Source organism: Ambystoma mexicanum, chromosome 3q, assembly GCF_040938575.1.
Source record: "Ambystoma mexicanum isolate Mex_15411 chromosome 3q, UKY_AmexF1_1, whole genome shotgun sequence".
Lineage (NCBI taxonomy): Eukaryota > Metazoa > Chordata > Amphibia > Caudata > Ambystomatidae > Ambystoma > Ambystoma mexicanum.
In genome coordinates, this window is record NC_090926.1 from 779,943,120 (window position 1) to 779,951,273 (window position 8,154).

Here is an 8,154-nt window from a genome sequence, read left to right on the forward strand (position 1 = left end):
AACCTGTAGTTGAATGGGCTGAGGAATGAAGATTGAGTTCCAGGAAGGCAATCCGAAAATAAAAACCAACGAAGGGAAAAGGGGAGGTTAGTAAGGTGACTAACCCGAACGGAACGAGGGCCGCACTAGGGACGGGTTGGTGCACGCCGGATAGCGTCCATAAGGTTCTGTGCACTATCCTTTTAGGAAGTAGCTGGGTGAGGATCTGAATGGAAAGGTAATCCCTAGAACATGATTGTCCACAATAGGCAGGGACTGGCTGGGACCTTTAAAAGGTTTGAAATGGGTCCGAAGACCAGATGTGAAAGCAGCGCGGGTCCGGCTGGCAGCAAAAGGAAGAAAAAAAGCAGTTTGGAAGCTGCTTAGAAGCAAGGAAGAATCGAGCTCCGGAACGAAGATCGGAGAAAACAACGATCAGAAGCACCGATTAGCGGGAGGCTTCCTGTTTAAATATGAGTCAGCTGACGTAAAACGCGTGAGTAGCGCGTTGACGTCCAGTCATGTGATACTCGCGCATACCTGTAGAATGAAACCAGTAATGTGGATGGTATGCGCGGTCATGTGATACTCGCGCATACCTGTAGAACGAAACCGGTAATGTGGATGGTATGCGCGGTAAGTTTAACAATGTTCGCCCATCCGCAGAAGATAATAAGTCTGAGTATGCACTAGCGGAAATGAAGGCGTTTGCCGGGAATCTTTCCCCAGAGACGCCACCGAGTATAAAACGGTCTGGCTGATCTCTGGGCTGTAGGTGTAGGTTGCTGAACTCGAGCATGAGAGGACCTGGCAGGCATGACAGTGCCATCCCCCAAAGGGCGCGCCACCCCCCTGGAATCATGGAACCGGCGCAGAAGAGCGGGAGCATGGATATTAGCGAGTGGTTCCCAGGAGCGGTCCTCCGGACCGTACCCCTTCCAATCGATGAGGTAATGTGGAACCCCTGCACGTATTTTCATGTCCAATATAGCCTGTACTTCGTACTCCTCGGAACCCTTCACAGAAAGAGCCACAGGCCGAACAGGTAGCCGAGTTCCGGCCACGAATGGTTTCACTAAGGATACGTGAAACACTGGATGTACTCTCCAATGCGAGGGTAGGTTCAAACGTATAACCACCGGATTCAACACCTTGGTGATCTTGTATGGTCCAACAAAACGCGGCAGCAGTTTCCTTTTACCCGGCATTCTCAGGTTCCTGGTGGACAACCACACCGACATACCCACTTTATAAAGAGGAGACGGAAGTCTGTTGTCCGCGTATTGTTTGGACCGAACCTGCGCTTTCTCCAGATTCTTTTTAACAGAAGAATGCAAGGATGACAATTCCTTCAATTGATCGTCAGCCCTAGGAACTAGGCCGGAAGGTTCTAAGTCCACTGGAATGGACCTAGGATGCTGTCCGTATAAAGCAAAGAACGGAGAAGTCCTCGTTGAAGAATGCACCGAATTGTTGTATGCAAATTCGGCTGCGGGCAGTACCTCCAGCCAGGTAGATTGGTACTGTAAAGTCAAACACCGTAGGAATCGTTCCATAGTACCGTTGACCCGTTCTGTCTGTCCGTCTGTCTGAGGGTGGTAGGAACTAGACATACGATCATCCATCAGGAGGGCTGTTGTCAATGCCCTCCAGAAACGAGACGCAAACTGCGACCCCCTGTCGGTGATGACCACGGAGGGTAAGCCAAAAAACCGGAACACATGTTTCAGAAATAGATCAGCTAGAATAGCTGCTGAAGGAATACCCTGGCAAGGCAGAAACAGTGCCATCTTAGTGAAATAGTCCACCACGACCCATATCGTGTCGAACCCTTTGATAGGAGGTAATTCAACCACGAAATCCATGGATATCATAAACCAGGGTTTATGGGGTATTGGCAAGGGATGCAAAAGCCCCATTGGTTTCTGAAGCGATCCCTTACTTTGAATGCAAACAGAGCAGGAGGTGACGTAGTCTATCACGTTCTTGGACATGCCCGGCCACCAGGCCCACCTCTGGATTAAATCCAAAGTTTTCTTCTGACCGGGATGGGCCGCGATCAACGAATCATGACCCCAGTTTAACGCCTTAGCACGGGTATTTTCTGCAGGCAGATATAAGAGGCCATTGTAGTATGGGAGACCGCCACGTATATCTAGGTTCAGGCGTAGTGCCTCTTGAGGATTCTGAGGGACCCAATTTGCTATTTCTTGTTTCAAAGACGGTTGAACAGAGCAACTACAAATCACCTTTTCAGCCAATAAGGTCGGCTTGCTCGAATCTTCGGAAATAACCGTATGGAGCCGGGACAAGGCATCGGCTTTGGTGTGTTCTCTGGCAGGGCGATATGTGATCCGAAAATCAAACTGGGCAAAGAATGAATGCCATCGAGCCTGCCGTGCGGTCAAACACTTCATCGTTTTTATGGCTTGAAGGTTCCTGTGGTCTGAATAAACACACACCGGATATCTAGCCCCGAGTAGATGATGTCGCCATGTCAGGAAGGCATCTTTGATGGCCAAGAGTTCTTTCTCCGTGACTGTATAGTTCCTTTCATAAGGGGCAAATTTGCGGGAGAAGAAGGCCACAGGATGTTCTGCTCCGGTGGATTCACACACCTGGGAAAGGATAGCACCAATGGCCATGTTGGATGCGTCTGCCTCCACTATAAAAGGCATATCAGGGTCAGGGTGCTGCAGGACCGGGGCAGTGGTGAAGGTTTCTTTTAGCAGATCAAAAGCCTTTTGGGCCTCTCTCGGCCAGCGGAACGCAACCCTAGAACTTGTTAGTGCAGTGAGAGGTGCTACTGTCTTAGAGAAGTCGTGTATAAACCGCCTATAAAAGTTCGCAAAACCAAGAAACGATTGCAAGGATTTGACAGAGACGGGTACAGGCCAATCCAAAATGGCTTTGACTTTAGCCTGACTCATTCTAACTCCTAGACTAGTGATATCGTAACCCAGGAACTCAACCACAGAAGTGTGAAAAATGCATTTCTCTGTTTTTACGAATAGGTGGTTTTCCCTCAGTCTCTGGAGAACCTTGGTGACATGTGTAACGTGATCCCGGAGGGAGGTGGAATATATCAGTATGTCGTCAAGATAGATGACTACAAACTGATCGATGTAATCACAGAAAATGTCATTCATGAAATACTGGAAGGTTGCGGGGGCGTTACACAGGCCAAATGGCATAACAAGGTATTCGAAGAGACCGTACCGGGTCTTAAAGGCGGTCTTCCATTCGTCACCTTGTCGAATATGCACAAGGTTGTACGCCCCCCGCAAATCCAACTTGGTAAAGATGACAGAAGCACCCAATTGGTCCAGAAGGACGTTAATCAGAGGCAATGGGTACTGGTTCTTTATTGTTACGGCATTGAGGGCCCTATAATCGATGCAAGGCCTGAGGTTCCCCTCCTTCTTGGGGACGAAGAACAAAGGAGAGGCCGCCGGGGATTGAGAAGGGCGAATAAACCCATTGGCGAGGGCCTTGTTGATGTAGTCTTTCAGGACTGCATCTTCCTTTGGGGTAAGTGAGTACACACATCCTGTTGGTATCTTGGCGCCGGCCACTAGGTCGATGGGACAGTCATATTGTCTGTGTGGTGGCAATACCTCCGCTTTACCCTTGTCAAAAACATCGGAAAACGCGTTGTATTCGGTAGGCACTAAGACGGTGTTAGAGCGGAGTGCCCCAATACTAGGAGAACTGTCAAGGAAAGCCAGCACTGGCGTGTACACCACATTCGGCTCCAGAAAGCAGTTTTTATTGCAATAAGCCGATGGGTATTGGATGTGACCGGTTACCCAATCTACATGAGGGTTGTGCAATCTGAGCCATGATAAACCCAAAATCAAAGGGTACTGAGGCGCAGCTATCACGTCGAAAACCAGACCTTCAGTATGGCCATCAGGCAGGGTTACCTTGATGGGGATAGTTTCTTCTGTTACCAAACCAGAAGACAAAGCTGATCCGTCAACAGTGTTGACAGATTCGGGTACTGTTTTAGTAACAGTGGGAATACCTGATTGTGTAGCGAACGTGATGTCTATGTATTTATTAGAAGCACCGGAATCTAACATCGCTTTGGAAAAAACGGTGGTTCCGTTGAACTCCAACGAAACTGCTACCTCAATGGAGGAGGCGACATATGATGCGGAGTCCTGTTTGGTACTCGACAAAGGAACCCCTGCTATTGCCGAGCTTTGGCGTTTCCCGCTTTTCCAGACGGTCTCTTAGGGCACGAGACCAATAGATGCTCAGCGGAACCGCAATACATACATAGGTTATTCTTGCGGCGATTCTCGCGTTCAGCAGGTGACAAGCGTCCACGTATAACGCCGATCTGCATGGGTTCGGGTTCGCAAGGAACAGGTTGAGACACACCAGAGTGACCAGAGGCTGACGTAAAGGGTTTCTTCTCCCCTTTCCTTGCAGATCGCCGTGCATTAATTTGGAGGACTAGATCCAAAAACTCTGAATAGCCAGCAGGAACCATAGGAACCGTTGACAAGGCATCTTTTAGTTCTTCTGACAGTCCTTTGTAGAAAACAGCCGTTTTCTTGTCTTCAGGCCACTGGGTCTCTGCCGCCAGTTGATTAAAGCGGGCGAGGTAGGTCAAGAGTGTCTGGTTACCCTGTTGTAAGCTTAGTAACTCCAGATCTGTAGCCTGGTTAGCATAGCGCATATCGAATACCCTACTCATGGCAGACAATAGTGCGTCACAATCATAAAGTAAAGGACTATTTGACTCTAACAGCGGGTTGGCCCAGGCTGCAGCAGAACCGCCTAAATGGGACAGCACAAAGGCCGCTTTGGTAGTCAAGTCCGGAAAGGAGCTGGGCCTACAGAGAAAGTGCAAGCGACATTGGTTTACGAAGGTACGATAGCATTTGGGATCCCCCATAAACCTCTCGGGCGGGGCCAAGGGAAATTGTGTAGGCATCAAGACCTGTAACTCCCTGGAGGGAGGAGGAAAACCCGAGCCGGAAGCCACTGGTTCCCCACCTGTCGCTCCCTGTGGTGTAGCTCGTATAGCGTCCTGCATTACGTCCATGCGGTGACGGAGGGTATCCTGAGCGAATATCATCTCGTGCCTTAAATCGGCTATGAGCTGTGTGAGGACTTGTAAGGGATCGGTACCTTCCATCTTATTAGGCTTCTGATTCTGTTACAAGTACAGGGGATAACACTAGCACAACACCAAAAAGGATACTCAGATGTAAAAGGATACAAGTTGAGTTCCCGTAGAGCTTCTCCCGACTGGTTATTCCGGGTGACTCCTCAGGAGAAGGTTTGATGAATGAAAACCTTCCAACCAATGCCACTCTCAGACTATTTGATCAACAGACACAGCCTGATAGAGAAATTAGTGGAAAGGTCCAGATATTGAATGGGTCCCACCAGTCTGTTGATAGAAATATACGTTTTAGTCTCTAGTCAAATTAACCTACTACTTATGCAATGATTAGATCAAAGATGCACTAACCTGTAGTTGAATGGGCTGAGGAATGAAGATTGAGTTCCAGGAAGGCAATCCGAAAATAAAAACCAACAAAGGGAAAAGGGGAGGTTAGTAAGGTGACTAACCCGAACGGAACGAGGGCCGCACTAGGGACGGGTTGGTGCACGCCGGATAGCGTCCATAAGGTTCTGTGCACTATCCTTTTAGGAAGTAGCTGGGTGAGGATCTGAATGGAAAGGTAATCCCTAGAACATGATTGTCCACAATAGGCAGGGACTGGCTGGGACCTTTAAAAGGTTTGAAATGGGTCCGAAGACCAGATGTGAAAGCAGCGCGGGTCCGGCTGGCAGCAAAAGGAAGAAAAAAAGCAGTTTGGAAGCTGCTTAGAAGCAAGGAAGATTCGAGCTCCGGAACGAAGATCGGAGAAAACAACGATCAGAAGCGCCGATTAGCGGGAGGCTTCCTGTTTAAATATGAGTCAGCTGACGTAAAACGCGTGAGTAGCGCGTTGAAGTCCAGTCATGTGATACTCGCGCATACCTGTAGAATGAAACCGGTAATGTGGATGGTATGCGCGGTCATGTGATACTCGCGCATACCTGTAGAACGAAACCGGTAATGTGGATGGTATGCGCGGTAAGTTTAACAATGTTCGCCCATCCGCAGAAGATAATAAGTCTAAGTATGCACTAGCGGAAATGAAGGCGTTTGCCGCGAATCTTTCCCCAGAGACGCCACTGAGTATAAAACGGTTCCAGAGGTCTGGCTGATCTCTGGGCTGTAGGTGTAGGTTGCTGAACTCGAGCATGAGTGGACCTGGCAGGCATGACATCTGACCTCAACAAAACCCACAAAGAAGCTTTACAGTCCTTGGAGGAGAGTAGGAAGACCTACAAGACCTATGCAGATGTCAAAAGGGGACCCAACCCTCAATGGGATCCGGGAATGCGAGTTTGGTTATCCACCAGATATCTTCCCCACTGAACACACTTGGGCAAGTTTTCTCCCTGATACATCGGGCCATTCCAGATACATTCCAGAATCAACCCAGTTGCCTTCAGACTGAAGTTGCCTCACAGTCTAAGACGTATCCATCCTGTATTCCATTAGTCCCTGCTCAAGGCGTGTGTAAATGACCCTTATAACAGGACTACCAAGAAGACTTCGGGTTCTGCACCTTCGGAACCAGAAGAATATGAAGTCCCCAGGCTGATCGACTCCCGCTACAGACATGGAACATTGTAATATCTTGTCCACTGGAAAGGATACCCCAAGACGGAGAGAACTTGGGAACCAAGATCCCACGTACATGCTCCTAGGCTGGTGCAGCAGTTTCACAGGCTATACCCTGGAAAGCCCGGGGGAGGTGGAACACCTAAGGGGGCATACTGTCATGCATCAGCCCTGGAAATGCTGGCATAGGTGGAACTACACCTAATATGGACACCTTGGTTCCGAATTGACGGTCTATGCTACATCCAAGATGGCCACTGGTATGTATTTACATCCACCTCATCAGCAAACCGATGCGTTGTATCGTCTTTGGACCTAGACGCTGCTATTCCCTGTTTCTCAGTGACTCGCTTGCTTTGCTGCTATAGTTCTCTGTATTCTCTTCTCTTCCTTCCTTCTATTTGTCTTTCCATCTTAATATAGTCGGTACTTCCCTTACTGCCTTCCGCTACTCCCTTACCTACCTTTTGGCTACTGTTTCCCTTGTATTACTCCTCTTCCTTACTGTCGAGGATCGTTAGCCTTATCCCGTCATGTTCCTTGGTCTTCTCCTTTTCTGACCCGCCTTCCATCTGCTACCTTTTTCAGTTTGTGATTCATCTTGACTGCTTCGCCCTCTTTTTCTGCCAACCGGAGTCTGTGGAGGAGTCTGTAAAGGAGTTAAAGTCTTCCGGTTACTCTTCAGCTTCCCGTTTCAGCCACGATCCTGTTCGGGGTGTATTGCTACCCATCCTGTTCCGCTTTACCAGTTCTGATCTTTGTGAACAAACTTCATTTGAACATTTATCAAAAGAATATCTGTTGGATTTTGTAACAATTAGGTACTCACGAATGTCCGGAAACAGCAGAGGTGTAGAATTGGCTCTGAAGTAAATAGGTATTTCCCCCAAAGTGTTCAGAGGCCAGAAAACTGGACTCAGTGCACCCCAGGGGCAGTACCCTTGGGAAACCCTAGTGGGGTAGAAAACCCAATTCTGTCTCATAGAGGATGGTGCCTCCAAAGTAGTTGTGGAAGAATGGTAATTACTGCAGGCTGAGGAAGGAACGGTTCCAGGAATCCGCTCGGTGAGAAGGAGTCGAGCAGCGACGTGGGTAGAAGCCCGAGTACAGCAGGCTGAGGAAGGAACGGTTCAGGAATCCGCTTGGAGAGGAGGAGTCGAGCAGCAACGAGGAAGGAAGCCCGGTCGTGCTCAATGCTGTAGATAAAGAGTAAGGGTACGGAAAGAAACGAGGTAAGAAGTAGCGTAGAAAAGAAACCGCACACGAGTGCACGGGGCAGGAAAGCAAGATGAGTAACAGGGAAATACGGAAGGTAAGGAAAAGGTAGAATAAGTCGAGGCGGAGCTCAGATAGAGTGCGCAGGGCGCGAAATAGAGGAGAAGAGGCTTAGAGAAGTCTCAACGGTTGTACAGTAGAATGTTAGAAAAGGCACCAGCGCAAACAGCGAAGTGAAGCGAACAGAAGCAATGCGTCTT